This window comes from Rhinopithecus roxellana, chromosome 13 (assembly GCF_007565055.1).
Source record: "Rhinopithecus roxellana isolate Shanxi Qingling chromosome 13, ASM756505v1, whole genome shotgun sequence".
In the NCBI taxonomy this organism is placed as follows: Eukaryota; Metazoa; Chordata; class Mammalia; order Primates; family Cercopithecidae; genus Rhinopithecus; species Rhinopithecus roxellana.
In genome coordinates this window covers 14963501-14983959 of record NC_044561.1, presented here as the reverse complement: position 1 = coordinate 14983959, position 20459 = coordinate 14963501, and positions in this window count along the sequence as shown.

Below are 20459 nucleotides of genomic sequence, written 5' to 3'. Positions count from 1 at the left end.
TAAGTCATTTTGATATCAAATTACCCTGATGTGATAAACCAGGAAGAGTATATCACTTTTGTCATATTTTTGCCAAAAATTTATAACCTTAAACCTCAAAAAGTAATCATGAGGAAGTATCAGACAAACCCAGATTGAGAGATACTCTACAAAATAACTGAGCATTACACTTTAAACATATTGAAGTCATGTTAAATTGCTAATGGAGTTGATTTTAAGAGTTCTCATGACAAAAAAATAAGTATGTGAGCTAATGGGCAGGTTAATTGATTTAGCCAGTCCAAAATGTATACATATTTCCAAACATCATGTTGTACATCATAAATAAATACAATATTTTAAATTTTTTTATTTGTACAAATTTAAGAGGTACAAGTACAGTTTTGTTACATGGATATATTGCAAAGCGATGAAGTCTAGGCTTTTAGTGTAACCATCACCTGAATAATGCGCTTTGTAAACATAAAGTAATTTCTCGTCCCTTTATTGTGTATATTTGAGGTTTACAACATGGTGTTATAAGTATAGATAGTAAAATCATTACTACAGTGAACCAAGTTAATGTATCTATTATTGCACATAGATATTTTTGTGATGAGCAGCTAAAATCTACATAACAAAAATCTCTAATATGATACACTTTTATTAACTATAGTGTTCATCTTGTATCTTATATATCTAGATTTGTTTATTTCTACATATCTGCTACTTTAAATCTTTTGACCTATAGCTCTTCATTTTCTTTCCTGATCCTCTGCCCCTAGTAACCACTGCTTTTATTCTCTATATCTGCATATTTGACCTTTAAAAAATGTGTAGATTCTACATATAAGTGAAATCATACAATTTTTTTTTCTGTGTCTGGGTTATTTTACTTAGTATGATATTATCTGAGTTCATCCATGTTGTGGCAAAAGGCAGGATATTCTTTGTAAAGGCTGAATAATATTCCATTGTGTGTATGTATACATACATACACATATACATATATTCCATATGTGTATATACACAATGCATACAGACAGTGGAATAGTACATGTATATGTGTGTGTATATATATATATATATGTATACACACACACATACCTACACACATTATCCATTTGTCAACAGACACTGAGATTATTTTCATATCTTGGCTATTGTAAAAAATGCTGCAATGAACATGGGAGCATGATATTTTTATGATGTGGTGATTTCATCTCCTTTGGGTGTATAACCAGAAGTGGGATTGCTGGGGCAAATGGCAATTCTATTTGCAGTTTCTTTAGAAGCCTCCACATTGTTTTCTGTAATGGTTGCCCACATCTACGTTCCCACCAATAGTGTGCGTAAGTTCCCTTTTCTCCACATCTTTCCCAACATTTATTATCTCTTATCTCCTGGATAACAGCTATCCTAATGTGAGTGAGATGATATCTCCTAGTGGCTTTAATATGCATTTCCCTGATGAATAGTGATGTTGCACTCCATTTCATATGCCTGTTGACCATTTGTATGTCTTCTCTGGAGAAATATCTGTTCAGGTCCTTTGCCCATTTTTAATTGGATTATAATATATATTTCTTATCTAACAATATAAAAATAAAGAAAAAATAAGTACATCATCCTTTTGTATATACTTATTTTCATTACTGTAGGAATATTTATGGTATCTAGAAATACAGAAAGAAAGTATCATGTTACATCAATTCATTGTATGTAATCAGTGTTATGAATTGCTAATAAAGTCTATGAAATATAAAGAATTATACATCAAATTAATGAAATACAATGAAAGAGCAAGATATTGTTACAGACTCAAAAAACTAAAACATGGCAAATAACTGCAGTGTAGAATTCTAGATTATACTCTGGAACAGAAAAAGGATATTGGGAGAAAGCTGGTCAGACTTGAATTATTTATAATGTTAATTTCCTGATTTTGATAATTGAATTATGGTTAAGTTGTTAACATTAAGAATGTAACTTTTGTAACTTTTCTATAAGCCTAAAATTTTTTAAAAATGGAAAGTTTAAAGAAAGAAAAAAAATTACCTAATCCGGTTGCCTTGTTCACAGTGCCTGGCATACAACAGGAGCTTACTGCATGCTTGTAGGATTGTTTTGCCACCACGTCCTTAATCAACCAGTTCCCCGACTTGGGGTGCTGTTCTCTCACCCCCTGTCTACTTCTCATCTCTCAATGAAGTAGATAGTAATATTTTGGGTACTCCCTTCATATTATGATTTTTGTGTTGTGTGGCTATGAATTATATGATGCTGATATGAACTGCTGCTCAGTGCCAACAGCATTCTGGAGAAGGAAGCACTTGAGAAGAAACACGTAGATGGAGATTGAGAGGCCACTATAATGTCCTTCAGGTACATTGTAGGTTCTGTTGAGTTCTTAGGGAGCAGGGGGGCCTTGACTCCAGTATCTTACAGACACAAGTGCTGCTTTGCACTCCCCAGATAGGGGGCAGCAGACAACTGAGAATGATGCTTAGGAGGCTGTGGTAAGTGGGTGGCTGGTATGTTCCTGGGAGCTGTCCATGGTTCTGAGATGTCTCTGGTACCCAACCCGCTCCAGACATTGCTGTAGGTGATCTTGGATTTTGTTTGACCCTTAGGGTACAAAACATTGTGGAGAACGTGTGTGTGTATGTGTGTTGTGTGTGTTTCTATTTGAAAAGCCAAGCTGCAGAAAACTGCATCACCCTGGAAGGTAAAGCAAACTCACTGCAGGGATTTGCACATGTAGTGATTTAGGCCCCAGGTAGTCAACACTTTTTCTTACAATAGGTTTTGTGAAGTGTAGTTCCAAGTCTGCTTGCATCACTATTTTCTCGGAGCTTGTTAAAAATGCAACTTCCAAGCTTTGCCTTACCAGACCTGTTAAATCAGAATCTGAAGGCAAAGGTTGAGGAATGAGAGAGGGAAGGGCTAGATAAAAATACGCATTTAAAAAAGGCTTGCCTGGCAATTCATATTCACACTGAAGTTTAAAAATAATTTGATATCCAGTCCAAAGTGAAATAGATGGTAATATTTTGGGGCAAGTACGGGGAAAACAAATCACAAGAACGACTGTTCATATTTATTTGTATCTCTTTATTTAAATGTTTCCATCTTCTGATATGCATTAACATTTGCATAATATTTTGCTACATGAATATACATTAGTTTGAGTACATGGATACAATTCATACATAAATATACATGCATTTATTTATGTGTTTATTATTTCATTCAACAGGTATTTATTGGGCACTCACTATGCCCCATGCTCCGTTCTAGGCACTTCAGCTGCAGTATTGAATAAGACAAAGTATTTGTCCTCATGGAGTCTATCTTTTCCTCACAAATGGTGAGGAAAGAACAGGAATAAATATGTTGGGGATTCATTCCCTAATTTTTTTTTAACTTACTGGCTAAGTAATTTTAAAAAGTTTAGAAACCATTTATTTAGGTTTTTCAAATTATCACAAGTGAGTCATCTCATTCTATGCAAAACAGCGTATGTCTTGGCAGTCAGACCGGCCATTCTTTTGTCCTTGCAAATGATACTGTCCTCCCAAAAGCTTACTGGTTCCAGGAGGGACACGCCATTTCTACAATCTGGTCCCTGCTCCATCTTGCTGTACTCAAGAACTCTCCTGTGGCTCCATTTTCCGTCTTTAGAAAAACAGACAGTGAGGAGTCCCTGCTGTTCTGCTGCTGTGACGATAAATGAGTGTGTATTTTTCCAGTGCTACTGCCTTCTATGGAAGGAGCTGAAAAAAAATGCAAAACGATTTCCTCCCTTAACACACATACTTTTTTTTTTAATCAAAAATGCTGTTTTGTCCTCTTCTGGTGTCTTCTTCCCAGGGAAGAAGAATTTATTATTAGATCGGCAACTCCCTCAAACACTGAATAAAAGAATAAAGGAGAAGTGCCTTTGCTGTATCATGTATCAGAGGCCTCTCGCATAATGTGTGAGCTCTGGCATGTCACCATGTTTTATAGTAACTCTGATGTTTTCACCCAACGCTTTTGAGTCAGGCAAACAGAACTCATATTTCAATCCAAATGCAATTTGCATAACATAGATGATAACATCGCACTTTTAAAGCCACCCGCCCTCTTGGGATCACTCACATTTAGTTCACATCTTCGTTTCCTATACAAAAGGATGTTCTGTAATTAGTGTAAATGGGTCCTAAGGACCATTGAGATTGTGACTGTTGTGGGCTCAGCAGACAGAGTGATGTCACATTCAAATCCTAACAAAGCAGATTGGTCATGGATTGTCACCTCCCCACCACTTGGGCAGCAAAGACATTCCTCCAGTAAGGAGAGGACAGATGGTTCAACAATTTGGCTTGGAAATAGTATTTCCTGCTGCTAAGAAATGATGTTAGAAAAGTGAAGCTGTAGTTCCAGGGTAAGAAGCAAAGAAGAAAAATGTATATGCTAAAAGATCACTAAAGAGAAATCATGCATTTATTCACGGAACCACCATTTATTAAGCATTTACTGTGTACTAGGCACTGGGTCTGAAGCATCCTTTTGTATGGGAAATGAGGATTTGAACTAAATGATACAGACACTGAGATTATTTTCATATCTTGGCTATTGTGAAAAATGCTACAATGAACGTACCTGTATCTCATGAATGAACTCCATATCCCATGGAGTTTAGAGCTGTTAGGAAACACATTTAATTCAGTGATTTTAGCAGAAAATGTGATAGTGCTACAGTAGAAAACACATGGTGCTACAGGGCAAATAGTTGAGGGCATCACACTTTGTCTTAGTCAATCCACTCGAGCTGATATGGCAAATATATTATACTGGGTAACTAATAAGAAACACAAACTTATTTCTCATGGCTCTGGAGGTTGGGAAGTCCAAGATCAAGATGCCCATTGATTTTTTTGTCCATTGAGGGTCCATTTCTTGGTTCATAGACCACATCTTTTCACTGAGTCCTCACATGGTAGAAGGAGTGAGGGAGCTCTCTGGGTCCTGTATTATAACTGGCACCAATCCAATCCACAGGAGCTCTGCTGTCATGAGACAATCACCTCATAGGTCTCACCTCCTAACACCATCACATCTTAGGCGTTAAGTTTCCACCTCTGAATTTTGAGGGAACACAAATATTTAGATGGTAGCACACCTTCTTTGTAAGCCTCAGAAAAGACTTCCTGAAGTTAAATGACACTTAAGACACAAAGATGAGGCCAGGCATGGTGGCTCATACCTGTAATCCCAGCACTTTGGGAGGCTGAGGTGGGTGGATTACCTGAGGTCAGGAGTTCATGACCAACATGGTGAAACCCCATCTCTACTAAAAATTCAAAAATTAGCCGCGCACGGTGATGGGCGCTTGTAACCTCAGCTACTTGGGAGGCTGAGGCAGGAGAATTGCTGGAACCCAGGAGGCGGAGGTTGCATTGAGCCAAGATCATGTCACTGCACTCCAGCCCAGGTGACAACAGCAAGTCTCCATCTCAAAAAAAAAAGAAAGAATAAAAGACACAAGGATGAGTGTGAGTAGCAGGGTTCTAGTCTTAACTCTACCTTATTTCAATTATTTCAGCCCTTTAAAAATGTGACTATGTTCCAAATCCTGTACTAAACACCCAGAATATAGAGCCGAACAAGCCCTGGCCACTGGTCTTTAGAAACATACAACCTAGCATATGGGATGGACTTGCTGAAAGATGGTGTGAGTGAAGTGAGATGGTGAGAAGTCCAGAGAAGTGAGGAGCTGCTCTTCCTGGAGAAGCCTTCATTGAAAGGATTGTCTTGAAAGAAAAGTAGGAATTTTCCCAGGGAAGGAGTTTTTAAAAGTTGATTTTAGGCCTTGCATATACAGAGGTATAAAGCTGTGAAAAGGCTAGGAGTGTCCAAAGAGTATGAGAAGTGCGGTATGAGTAGGAGGGAAGTTCAGTAGGATGGAGAGGAGGAGGAAGCGGTAGGTAGGGGCTAGATTCAATAGGCCCGGTGAAAGAGCAGAGATAGACTGTTTCAGGCAAAGTGGAACTTACAAAGGATTTTATGCAAAAGAGTGCCACAATCAGATATGCAGTTTGAAAATACCACTAGAGGTCATTTCAAGGGGAAGCACTGGACACAAACCAAGCAGTTCAGAGTTTGTTATGTCAGTTCATGTGATGGGTGATGAAGGCCTGAGTGAAGGCACTGGTAGTCTTGATAGATAGGAGGGAAAGGTTTAAATTTTTTCTATGGGCAGATTTCTGGGTTTTGGTATCTGATTAAATGTGAAGTAAGAAGAAAAGAGAAAACAAAAGTGGCATTTTATATTCAAAGGATCAATGGCTCTCCAACTTGATTAGAATTCCCTGGGGGAATTCTGAACAAATATACATGCCTAGGTTTCAGCCCAAATGAATTAAAAGCAAAGTCTCTGGGGTAGACCCCAGACCTTCCCTCCCCTTCCCTTTTTTCAGATGGAGTCTCGCTCTGTCACCAGGTTGGAATGCAGTGGCACGATCTCTGCTCACTGCAACATCCGCCTCCTGGGTTCAAGCAATTCTTCTGCCTCAGCCTCCCGAGTAGTTGGGACTACAGGTGCAAACAACCACACCCAACTATTTTTTTTTTTTTTTGTATTTTTTAGTAGAGATGGGTTTTCACTATGTTGGTCAGGATGGTCTTGATCTCCTGACCTCGTGATCTGCCCACCTCGGCCTCCCAAAGTGCTGGGATTACAGACATGAGCCACCGTGCCTGCCTGAAATTTCTGTCTGTAAAATCTCCCCAGGTGATTTTTTTTGGGGGCGGGGGGGAGACAGGGTCTTGCTCTGTTGTCCAGGCTGGAGTGCAGTGGCATGATCCTGGCTTACTATTACCTCCATTTCCCAGGTTTAAGTGATTATCCTGCCTCAGCCTCTCGAGTAGTTGGGATTACAGGCATACACCACCACACCTGGCTAATTTTGGTATTTTTGGTAGAGATGGGTTTTCACCATATTGGCCAGGCTGGTCTCGAACTCCTGGCCTCAGGTGATCCACCTGCCTCAGCCTCCCAAAGTGCTGGGATTAGGCGTGAGCCACCACACCTGGCCCAGGTGATTTTTTTTTTAATTTTTAATTTTTTTTAATTTGTATTTATTTATTTATTTATTATACTTTGAGTTCTAGGGTACATGTGCATAACGTGCAGGTTTGTTACATATGTATATTTGTGCCATGTTGGTGTGCTGCACCCATCAACTCGTCAGCACCCATCAATTTGTCATTTATATCAGGTATAACTCCCAATGCAATCCCTCCCCGCTCCCCCCTCCCCATGATAGGCCCCGATGTGTGATGTTCCCCTTCCCGAGTCCAAGTGATGTCATTGTTCAGTTCCCACCTATGAGTGAGAACATGCGGTGTTTGGTTTTCTGTTCTTGTGATAGTTTGCTAAGAATGATGGTTTCCAGCTGCATCCATGTCCCTACAAAGGACGCAAACTCATCCTTTTTTATGGCTGCATAATATTCCATGGTGTATATGTGCCACATTTTCTTAATCCAGTCTGTCACTGATGGACATTTGGGTTGATTCCAAGTCTTTGCTATTGTGAATAGTGCTGCAATAAACATACGTGTGCATGTGTCTTTATAGCAGCATGATTTATAATCCTTTCGGGTATATACCCAGTAGTGGGATGGCTGGGTCATATGGTACATCTAGTTCTAGATCCTTGAGGAATCGCCATACTGTTTTCCATAATGGTTGAACTAGTTTACAATCCCACCAACAGTGTAAAAGTGTTCCTATTTCTCCACATCCTCTCCAGCACCTGTTGTTTCCTGACTTTTTAATGATTGCCATTCTAACTGGTGTGAGATGGGATCTCATTGTGGTTTTGATTTGCATTTCTCTGATGGCCAGTGATGATGAGCATTTTTTCATGTGTCTGTTGGCTGCATAAATGTCTTCTTTTGAGAAGTGTCTGTTCATATCTTTTGCCCACTTTTTGATGGGGTTGTTTTTTTTTGTAAATTTGTTTGAGTTCTTTGTAGGTTCTGGATATTAGCCCTTTGTCAGATGAGTAGATTGCAAAAATTTTCTCCCATTCTGTAGGTTGCCTGTTCACTCTGATGGTAGTTTCTTTTGCTGTGCAGAGCTCTTTAGTTTAATTAGATCCCATTTGTCAATTTTGGCTTTTGCTGCCATTGCTTTTGGTGTTTTAGACATGAAGTCCTTGCCCATGCCTATGTCCTGAAGGGTACTACCTAGGTTTCCTTCTAGGGTTTTTATGGTATTAGGTCTAACATTTAAGTCTCTAATCCATCTTGAATTAATTTTCGTATAAGGAGTAAGGAAAGGATGCAGTTTCAGCTTTCTACTTATGGCTAGCCAATTTTCCGAGCACCATTTATTAAATAGGGAATCCTTTCCCCATTTCTTGTTTCTCTCAGGTTTGTCAAAGATCAGATGGCTGTAGATGTGTGATATTATTTCTGAGGACTGTGTTCTGTTCCATTGGTCTATATCTCTGTTTTGGTCCCAGTACCATGCTGTTTTGGTTACTGTAGCCTTGTAGTATAGTTTGAAGTCAGGTAGCGTGATGCCTCCAGCTTTGTTCTTTTGACTTAGGATTGTCTTGGCAATGCGGGCTCTTTTTTGGTTCCATATGAACTTTAAAGCAGTTTTTTCCAATTCTGTGAGGAAACTCATTGGTAGCTTGATGGGGATGACATTGAATCCATAAATAACCTTGGGCAGTATGGCCATTTTCATGATATTGATTCTTCCTATCCATGAGCATGATATGTTCTTCCATTTGTTAGTGTCCTCTTTGATTTCACTGAGCAGTGGTTTGTAGTTCTCCTTGAAGAGGTCCTTTACATCCCTTGTAAGTTGGATTCCTAGGTATTTTATTCTCTTTGAAGCAATTGTGAATGGAAGTTCATTCATGATTTGGCTCTCTGTTTGTCTGTTACTGGTGTATAAGAATGCTTGTGATTTTTGCACATTAATTTTGTATCCTGAGACTTTGCTGAAGTTGCTTATCAGCTTAAGGAGATTTGGGGCTGAGACAATGGGGTTTTCTAAATATACAATCATGTCATCTGCAAACAGGGACGATTTGACTTCTTCTTGTCCTGACTGAATACCCTTGATTTCTTTCTCTTGCCTGATTGCCCTGGCCAGAACTTCCAACACTATGTTGAATGTGGTGAGAGAGGGCATCCCTGTCTTGTGCCAGTTTTCAAAGGGAATTTTTCCAGTTTTTGCCCATTCAGTATGATATTGGCTGTGGGTTTCTCATAAATAGCTCTTATTATTTTGAGGTACGTTCCATCAATACCGAATTTATTGAGCGTTTTTAGCATGAAGGGCTGTTGAATTTTGTCAAAGGCCTTTTCTGCATCTATTGAGATAATCATGTGGTTCTTGTCTTTGGTTCTGTTTATATGCTGTATTACATTTATTGATTTGCGAATGTTGAACCAGCCTTGCATCCCAGGGATGAAGCCCACTTGATCATGGTGGATAAGCTTTTTGATGTGCTGCTGAATCCGGTTTGCCAGTATTTTATTGAGGATTTTTGCATCGATTTTCATCAGGGATATTGGTCTAAAATTCTCTTTTTTTGTTGTGTCTCTGCCAGGCTTTGGTATCAGGATGATGTTGGCCTCATAAAATGAGTTAGGGAGGATTCCCTCTTTTTCTATTGATTGGAATAGTTTCAGAAGGAATGGTACCAGCTCCTCCTTGTACCTCTGGTAGAATTCAGCTGTGAATCCATCTGGTCCTGGACTTTTTTTGGTTGGTAGGCTATTAATTATTGCCTCAATTTCAGAGCCTGCTATTGGTCTATTCAGGGATTCAACTTCTTCCTGGTTTAGTCTTGGAAGAGTGTAAGTGTCCAGGAAATTATCCATTTCTTCTAGATTTTCTAGTTGATTTGCGTAGAGGTGTTTATAGTATTCTCTGATGGTAGTTTGTATTTCTGTGGGGTCGGTGGTGATATCCCCTTTATCATTTTTTATTGCGTCTATTTGATTCTTCTCTCCTTTCTTCTTTATTAGTCTTGCTAGCGGTCTGTCAATTTTGTTGATTTTTTCAAAAAACCAACTCCTGGATTCATTGATTTTTTTTGGAGGGTTTTTTGTGTCTCTATCTCCTTCAGTTCTGCTCTGATCTTAGTTATTTCTTGCCTTCTGCTAGCTTTTGAATGTGTTTGCTCTTGCTTCTCCAGTTCTTTTAATTGTGATGTTAGAGTGTCAATTTTAGATCTTTCCTAGCTTTCTCTTGTGGGCATTTAGTGCTAAATTTCCCTCTACACACTGCTTTAAATGTGTCCCAGAGATTCTGGTATGTTGTATCTTTGTTCTCATTGGTTTCAAAGAACATCTTTATTTCTGCCTTCATTTCATTATGTACCCAGTAGTCATTCAGGAGCAGGTTGTTCAGTTTCCATGTAGTTGAGCGGTTTTGATTGGGTTTCTTAGTCCTGAGTTCTAGTTTGATTGCACTGTGGTCTGAGAGACAGTTTGTTATAATTTCTGTTCTTTTACATTTGCTAAGGAGTGCTTTACTTCCAATTATGTGGTCAATTTTGGAATAAGTGCGATGTGGTGCTGAGAAGAATGTATATTCTGTTGATTTGGGGTGGAGAGTTCTATAGATGTCTATTAGGTCCGCTTGGTGCAGAGATGAGTTCAATTCCTGGATATCCTTGTTAACTTTCTGTCTCGTTGATCTGTCTAATGTTGACAGTGGAGTGTTGAAGTCTCCCATTATTATTGTATGGGAGTCTAAGTCTCTTTGTAAGTTTCTAAGGACTTGCTTTATGAATTTGGGTGCTCCTGTATTGGGTGCATATATATTTAGGATAGTTAGCTCTTCCTGTTGAATTGATCCCTTAACCATTATGTAATGGCCTTCTTTGTCTCTTTTGATCTTTGATGGTTTAAAGTCTATTTTATCAGAGAGTAGGATTGCAACCCCTGCTTTTTTTTGTTCTCCATTTGCTTGGTAGATCTTCCTCCATCCCTTTATTTTGAGCCTATGTATATCTCTGCATGTGAGATGGGTCTCCTGAATACAGCAGACTGATGGGTCTTGACTCTTTATCCAGTTTGCCAGTCTGTGTCTTTTAATTGGAGCATTTAGTCCATTTACATTTAAGGTTAATATTGTTATGTGTGAACTTGATCCTGCCATTATGATATTAACTGGTTATTTTGCTCGTTAGTTGATGCAGTTTCTTCCTAGCCTCAATGGTCTTTGCATTTTGGCATGTTTTTGCAATGGCTGGGACCGGTTGTTCCTTTCCATGTTTAGGGCTTCCTTCAGGGTCTCTTGTAAGGCAGACCTGGTGGTGACAAAATCTCTAAGCATTTGCTTATCTGTAAAGGATTTTATTTCTCCTTCACTTATGAAACTTAGTTTGGCTGGATATGAAATTCTGGGTTGAAAATTCTTTTCTTTAAGAATGTTGAATATTGGCCCCCACTCTCTTCTGGCTTGTAGAGTTTCTGCCGAGAGGTCTGCTGTTAGTCTGATGGGCTTCCCTTTGTGGGTCACCCGACCTTTCTCTCTGGCTGCCCTTAAGATTTTTTCCTTCATTTCAACTTTGGTGAATCTGACAATTATGTGTCTTGGAGTTGCTCTTCTCGAGGAGTATCTTTGTGGTGTTCTCTGTATTTCCTGAATTTGAATGTTGGCCTGCCCTACTAGGTTGGGGAAGTTCTCCTGGATGATATCCTGAAGAGTGTTTTCCAACTTGGTTCCATTTTCCCCCTCACTTTCAGGCACCCCAATCAGACTGTAGATTTGGTCTTTTTACATAATCCCATACTTCTTGCAGGCTTTGTTCATTTCTTTTTCTTCTTTTTTCTTTTGGTTTCTCTTCTCGCTTCATTTCATTCATTTGATCCTCAATCGCTGATACTCTTTCTTCCAGTTGATCGAGTCGGTTACTGAAGCTTGTGGATTTGTCACGTATTTCTCGTGTCATGGTTTTCATCTCCGTCATTTCATTTATGACCTTCTCTGCATTAATTATTATAGCTATCAATTCTTCCACTCTTTTTTCAAGATTTTTAGTTTCTTTGCGCTGAGTACGTAATTCCTCCTTTAGCTCTGAGAAGTTTGATGGACTGAAGCCTTCTCTCATTTCGTCAAAGTCATTCTCTGACCAGCTTTGATCCGTTGCTGGCAACGAGCTGCGCTCCTTTGCAGGGGGAGATGCGCTCTTATTTTTTGAATTTCCAGCTTTTCTGCCCTGCTTCTTCCCCATCTTTGTGGTTTTATCTGCTTCCGGTCTTTGATGATGGTGACGTACTGATGGGGTTTTGGTATAGGTGTTCTTCCTGTTTGATAGTTTTCCTTCTAATAGTCAGGACCCTCAGCTGTAGGTCTGTTGGAGATTGCTTGAGGTCCACTCCAGACCCTGTTTGCCTGGGTATCAGCAGCAGAGGTTGCAGAAGATAGAATATTGCTGAACAGCGAGTGTACCTGTCTGATTCTTCCTTTGGAAGCTTCCTCTCAGGGGTGTACTCCACCCTGTAAGGTGTGGGTGTCAGACTGCCCCTAGTGGGGGATGTCTCCCAGTTAGGCTACTCAGGGGTCAGGGACCCACTTGAGCAGGCAGTCTGTCCGTTCTCAGATCTCAACCTCCGTGTTGGGAGATCCACTGTTCTCTTCAAAGCTGTCAGACAGAGTCGTTCGCGTCTGCACAGGCCTCTGCTGCTTCCCCTGTTGTTGTTTATCTGTGCCCTGTCCCCAGAGGTGGAGTCTACAGAGACAGGCAGGTTTCCTTGAGCTGCTGTGAGCTCCACCCAGTGCGAGCTTCCCAGCGGCTTTGTTTACCTACTTAAGCCTCAGCAATGGCGGGCGCCCCTCCCCCAGTCCTCGGCTGCTGCCTTGCCCTGAGATCGCAGACTGCTGTGCTAGCAATGAGGGAGGCTCCGTGGCCTGTGGGACCCTCCCGGCCAGGTGTGGGTATAATCTCCTGGTGTGCCCGTTTGCTTAAAGCACAGTATTGGGGTGGGAATTACCCAATTTTCCAGGTGTTGTGTGTCTCAGTTCCCCTGGCTAGGTAAAGGGATTCCCTTCCCCCTTGCGCTTCCCAGGTGAGGCAATGCCTCGCCCTGCTTCAGCTCTCACTGGTCGGGCTGCAGCAGCTGACCAGCACCAATTGTGCGGCACTCCCCAGTGAGATGACCCCAGTACCTCAGTTGAAAATGCAGACATCACTGGTCTTCTGTGTCGCTCACGCTGGGAGTTGGAGACTGGAGCTGTTCCTATTCGGCCATCTTGCTCCGCCCTCTTCGGCCCAGGTTGATTTTAATGTGCTTCCATGGTTGGGAAATGATGTTCTAGATCGGGGCTGGAAACCATGGTGCACAGGCCAAATACAGCCTGCCATGCATTTTATTTTTAATCTTTTTGAAAAAAGTTGAAACTGATTGACATAATTATAGATTCACATGCAGTTGTAAGACACAATACAGAGAGATCCCTTGCAAAGTGTGCCATTTTTCTCAGTGATGATATTTTGTGAAACTATAGTATAATGTTGCAACTAGGAAATTGACATCAATACAATATACGGATCATATGCAGATTTTTCCTGTTTTACTTTTGCCCATCTTCATGTGTTTATTAAGTGCTATGCAGTTTTATCGTGTGACAACTTGTGTAATGACAACCACATTTGTCAAAACAAACAGCTCCAACTCCAGAAGTATCTCTCATGTTGCCCTTTTATCACCATGTTCACCTGTGTTCTCCCCAATCCTGTGCCCCTAACCACTGAGAAACACTAATCTGGTCTCCAATTCTAAATTATTGTCATTTCAAAAATGTGACATAAACGGAATCATACTGTAGGTAACTTTTTGGAATTGGCTTTTTTCTATTAAGCATAATTGCTTGGAAATTCACTCAAGTTATCTCATGTATCAATAGTTTTATATAGCTGAGTAGCATTCCATAGTATGTATACACCACAGTTGAACGATTCATCTGTTGAAACACATCTGGAATGATCCCAATTTTTCACTATTACAAATAAAGTTGCTGTAAACATTTGTGTGCAGGTTTTTGTGTGAACATGTTTTCCTTAAGATAAATGCACAGGAGTGTAATTGCTGGGTGGTATAGTAATTGTATCTTCAATATTACAAGAAACAGAAAATGTTTTCCAGAGTGGCTGTACCATTTAACATTTCCACCAGCAATGTAGAGTGATTAGTTTCTCATCCTTACCAGCATTTGGTGGTGACACTATTTTTTATTTTAGCTATTCTGATAGGTGTACAGTGATATTTCACTGTGGCTCTAATTTGCATTTCTTGATGACTAATGATGAAGCTCATGTATTTTGCCCATTTTGTAATTTGATGGTTTGGTTTGAGAGCTCTCTCTATATATTCTAAATACCAGTACTTTGTCAGGTATATAGTTGGCAAATATTTTCTCCCACTTTGTTACCTTGTCTTTTTATCTTCTTCACAGGAGATTTCACAGAGTAAAAGTTTTAAATTTGGACGAGATTCAGTTTATCAATGTTTCCACTTATGGGTTCTGCTTTTGGTATTAAGTCTAATAACTCTTTGCCTAGTCCTAAATCCTGAAGATTTTTTCTACATCTTGTCTAAATGTTTTATCCATTTTACATTTAAGTGCATGATCCATTTTCAGTATTTTTTACATAAGGTGACTGAGGTCAAGGTTCATTTTGTCTGTGGAAGTCCAATTGCTTCGTACCATTTATTGAAAAGACCATGTTTCCTTCCTTGATACCAAAAGTCTGTTGGAAATATTTCCGTGGGATATTTCTGGATTCTCTTTTCTGTTCCATTGGTCTGTATGTCTATACCTCTACCAAAACCACATTGTCTTGATTGCTGTAACTATAAAGTAAGCTTTTGTAACAGATTGATTCCTCTCACTTTATTCTTCTTTCTTAAGATTGCTTTAGTTATTCTAGGGCTTGTGGCATTTTTGATAAATTTTAAAATGAGCTTGTCTGCATTTAGAAATAAAAACATTACTGGGATTTTGTGAGAATTAAAATGCTAGACCAGTTTGAGGAGAACTGACATCTTTCTTACGTTGAGTCTTTTGATCCATGTACACAATATGTCTCTTCATTTATTTTAGTCTTTGATTGATTTCCTTTGTGAGCATTTTGTTGTTTTCAGCATATTACGTTCATGTTTTGTTTTATATTATAAACATGTATTTTATATGTATTAAGTATATACCTAAGTATTTCATTGTCATTGGAAAATGGTATTGTGTTTTTAATTGTGATTCTACATGTTCATTGTGAGTGTATAGAAATGTGATTGACTTGTGTGTGTTGATCTTGTGTCCTGGAATCTTGTTGAAGTCACTTACTAGGCTTAGTCATCGGAGGAAGGTTTGTTGTTGTTGTTGTTATGTTTTGTTTTTGGTAGATTTTTTCTACACAGGCAATTATCAATCATGTCAACTGCAAACAGAGTAAATTTTCTTTCTTTCTGTGCCTCCTACTTATTTATTTCTTCTTGCCTTACTGTAGTGGCTAGAATTTTTCAGTACTATGTTGAATAGTAACAGCGAGTGCACCACTTGCCTTGGTCATGATCTTAGGAGAAAAATATTAAGTCTTTCACCATTAAATATGATGTTGACTGTAGGACTTTAGTAGGTACTACTTATTGAGTTTAAATAATTTCTCCCTATTCCTAATTACTGAGATTAAAAGAAACCCAAATGGCTATTGAATTTTGTCAAATGTTTTATCTGCATCAATTGATACAAACGTGATTTTTCTTTTTTAGTTTGTTAATAGGGTATGTTATGTTGCCTGACTTTAAAAGCAGCCCTGCATCCCTGGAATACATTCCCCCTTTTGTATGATGTATAATGCTTTTTATAATTGCTGCATTTAGTTTACTAATATTATGTTGAAGATTTTGGTGTTTATGTTCATGAGACATACTGTCTGCAGTTTTCTTGGTACTGTTTTTACGTGGTTTTCGTGTCATGGTAAAACTGGCCTTATTTAAAATGAGTCGGGAAGTGTTCTCTTTTCTTCTATATTTTTGAAGAAATTGTGTAAAACTGGTGTTAATTCCTATTTAACTGTTTGGTAAGACTCAGTAATGAGACTATCTGGTCCTGGATAATTTGCTTTTCCAGAGATTTTAAATTACAAATTTAGTTTCCTTAATGGATGTAGGGCTATTCAGATTGTTCATCTTAGGTGCATTTTGATAGTTTGCGATGTCTGAGTAATTGATCTTTATTCTAAATTGTTAAATTTGTGAGCATAAGGTTGTCTGTATTTTTCTCCTTATCAGTCTTTCAATGGCTCAGGATCTGAAGTGATATTCCATTTCATTCCTGATCCTGGTGATTTGCGTCTTCTCTCTTTTCATCTTTGTCAGTCTTGCTAGAGGTTTATAAATTTTATTAATGTTTTTCAAAGAAACATATTTTTATTTTGTTGAATTTCTATTATTTCCCTATTTTAAATCTCATTGAGTTCTGCTTTTATCACTATTTTCTTTGTTTTGCTTTCTTTGGGTTTATTTTGCCTTTTTTCCCTAGTGTTTTGAAATAGAAACTTAGATCATTGATGTATCTCCTCCTTTTTAGTGTAAGCTTTTAATGCTATTGATTTCCCTCTCAGTATGCTTTAGAAGCATCGTACACATATTGCTGTGTTATGCTCTTATTTCCATTCAGTTCTATGCATTTAAAAAAAATTTACTTGGAGACTATTGATTATTTAGATGTGTGTTATTTAATCAACCTCCCTCCCCTCTCCCTCTCTCCCCTCCTCCCCGCTCCCTGTCTCCCCTCCTCCCCCTCTCCCGTCTATCCCCTCCCCCCTCTATCCCCTCCCCCTCCCCCTCACCCCACCTCCACCTCCCCCCTCCCCATCTTCTCGCTTCCTCTCCTCCTCCCCCTCCTCCCCCTCCTCATCCTCCCCTCACCCCTCTCCGCGCTCCCCACCGTGCCCTCCACGCCTCCCCTTCTCCCACTCCTCGCCCCCTCCCCTAACCTCCTCCCCCTTCCCCTCCCCTCTCCCTCGTCCGGGCCCTCCCCTCCTCCCCCTCCCTCCTCATCCCTCTCCCTTCCCTCCTCCCCCGCCCCCTACTATCCCTCTAACCGCTCCCCCTTCTCCCTCTCCTCTCCTCCTTCTCTCCTCTCTCTTCCCTCTCCTCTCCCCCTTCTCCCTCCTCCCTTCCCCTTTCCCCCTCCCGCTTCTCCCGCCTTCTCCCCTCCCCTTCCTCCCCCTCCCCCTCTCCCCTCCCCCTCCCACCTTCCCCTCTCCCCCTCCCGCTCCCCTTCCCTTCCCCCTCTCCCACCTTCCCCCTCTCTTCACCCCTCCCCCTCTCCCCCCTCCCCTCTCCCCTCTCCCCACTCCCCTCTCCCCTCTCTCCCCTCCCCTCTCCCCCCCTCCCCCGTCCCCTCTCCCCCTCTCCTCTCTCCCCCTCCCTGTCCTCCTCCCTCCTCCTCCTCCCCCCCTCCCCTTCTTCCCCTCCCCTTCCTCCCCTTCCCTTCCCTTCTTTTCAACAAGAGTCGCACTCTGTCACCTGGGCTGGAGTGCAGTGGCGTAATCTCCACTCATTGCAACCTCTACCTCCCAGATTCAAGTGATTCTCCTGCTTCAGTCTCCTGAGTAGCTGGGATTATAGGCACCTGTCATCACGCCCAGCTAATTTTTGTATTTTCAGTAGAGACAGGGTTTCACCATGTTGGCCAGGCTGGTCTTGAACTCCTGACCTCAAGTGATCCTTCTTGGCCTCCCAAAGTGCTGGGATTACAGGCGTGAGCCACTGTGCCTGGTCTGTTATTTAATTTTCACATGTTTAGAGATTGTTCTTTTGCTCTTCTCCTCCTGATTCCTGGTTAGATACCATAATGGTCAGAGAACACACTTCAATTCTTTTTCTTTTTTTTTTTTTTTTTTTTTTTTGAGATTTGTTTTATGCTCCAGGTATGACACCTTGGTGAATATGCACTAGCTACTTGAAAAAAAATGTGTTATCTTGCTGTTGTTGGGTGAAGTGCTCTATATATGTCAATTTTATCTTTGTGGTTATGTTGTTCAAATGTTCTATATCCTTACTGATTTTCAATCTAGTAGTTCTGTTAGTTGCTGAGAAAGGCAGGTTGGAGCCCCCAAGTATAACTGTGGACTTGACTATTACCACTTTCAATTCCATCAGTTTTTGCTTCATGTATTTTGGGGTTCTGTTGTTTGATGTGTACACATTTCAAATCATTATGTCTTTCTCATAGACTGATGCTGTTATAATAATCTAATATCCTTTTTTGTCTCTAGTAATTTTTTTTCTGAAATCTACTTTATCAGATATTTAGCCATTCTGGCTTTTTATTTGAAAAATTAATTGTTGATGGTTTATCTCATTTCATTCATTTACTTTTAACCTTCCTCTGTTATTGAATTTTAAGTGAGTTTGTTATAAGAAGCATAAATTTGGGCATGATATTTCTATCCACTCTATCAATCCATCTTTTGATCTGTGTATTTAAATTATTTACATACAAGATAATCATTAATATGTTAGTGCTTAAGTCTGCCATTGTTTTGTTTTCTGTTTCTCTTTTCTTCTTGAGAGTTACTTGACATGTTTTAGGATTTCATCTTGATTTATTTGTGGTGACTTTTTCTTTTTTGGGGGGGGGGGTTGGGGCGGTGGAGTTTTGCTCTTATTGCCCAGGCTGGAGTGCAATGCGCAATCTCAGCTCACTGCATCCTCCATCTTCTGGGTTCAAGTGATTCTCCTGTCTCAGCCTCCTGAGTAGCTGGGATTATAGCTACTGTAATTTTACCTGCCACAACACTTGGGTAATTTTTTTCTTTTTTTTTTTTTTTAAGTAGCGACATGTTAGCCAGGCTGGTCTCGAACTCCTGACCTCAGGTGATCCACCCGCCTTAGCCTCCCAGAGTGCTGGGATTACAGGCTGTGAGCCGCTGCACCTTGGCCAAGTACCTACTTCAGCAATATCTACTGATCCAGAAAGGGACCTGATTAAGGACTGAATACTTCTTGAAATGCTTTCACATTGGTTGCCCCTTTTGAGCCTCACAACAGCTCTATGAAATGAGACATTAATAGATTACAGCACTCACATCATAGAAATCTGAAAAATGAGACCCTGGGATTCTTAATGACTCCCTTGGATTCTTGGTATATAGGTGGAAAGCCAGAGCTATATCTCTGACCTCATGACCCCTAGTTTAGCATATTGCACTAACTTTCTTTTTTCTTTTTTTTTTTTTTTTGAGACGGAGTCTCGCTCTGTCGCCCAGGCTGGAGTGCAGTGGCTGGATCTCAGCTCACTGCAAGCTCCGCCTCCTGGGTTTACGCCATTCTCCTGCCTCAGCCTCCCAAGTAGCTGGGACTACAGGCGCCCGCCACCTCGCCCGGCTCGTTTTTTTTGTATTTTTTTTAGTAGAGACGGGGTTTCACCGTGTTAGCCAGGATGGTCTCGATCTCCTGTACCTCGTGATCCGCCCGTCTCGGCCTCCCAAAGTGCTGGGATTACAGGCTTGAGCCACCGCGCCCGGCCTGCACTAACTTTCAAGACAAAGCATAGTCTTTAATACCTGATGCCCTCAGAGAACTTATAATATATATGTGGATGTAAGATGAGACCCATCCGAAAGAAGTCACAATAATACTATGTGTGTGATGTTAGCTCTACACCAAAACCCTAATCTTGCTGCCATGAAGACAAGGAAGGAGTTAACATAATACTTTTACTTTCTCTGCCACACTCTGCACTTCGCATGTATTTATTCACCACACTTCAACTTTTACAAATGTGGGAAATGAGTCACAGAGAGACACTTCTTCAAGTCAGCCAGCAACTAATACATTAAGATTCATTAGGTTTTGCAGGGCCCTGCAGTCATTATTTCAGTGAATTCTCCAGTAATCCTACAACTTGGGTGTTAATTCTCCATTTTACAGAAGAGACATCTGAGGTTTACTGAAATTAACTGTTTAACTTAAGGTTGCCAGATGCTGGTGAGGTTGCAGAGAAAAGGAAATGCTTATACAGTGTTAGTGGGAGTGTACATTTGTTCAACCACTGTGGAAAGCAGTGTACTGATTCCTCAAAGAGCTAAAAACAAAACTACCATTTGAACCAGGAATCCCATTACTGGGTATATACCCAAAGGAATATAAATCATTCTACCATAAAGACACATGCATGTGCATGTTCACTGAAGCACCATTTATGATAGTAGTCACAGAATCAACCTAAATGCTCATCAATGACAGATTGGATTAAAAAAAAAAAAAGTGGTACATATATATGATGGAATACTATGCAGCCATAAAAAAGAAACAGATCATGTATTTTGAGGGAACATGGATAGAGTTGGAGGCCATTATCTTTAGCAAACTGTCACAGGAACAGAAAACCAAATTCCACATGTTCTTGCTTATAAGTGGGAGCTAAATGATGAGAACTCATGG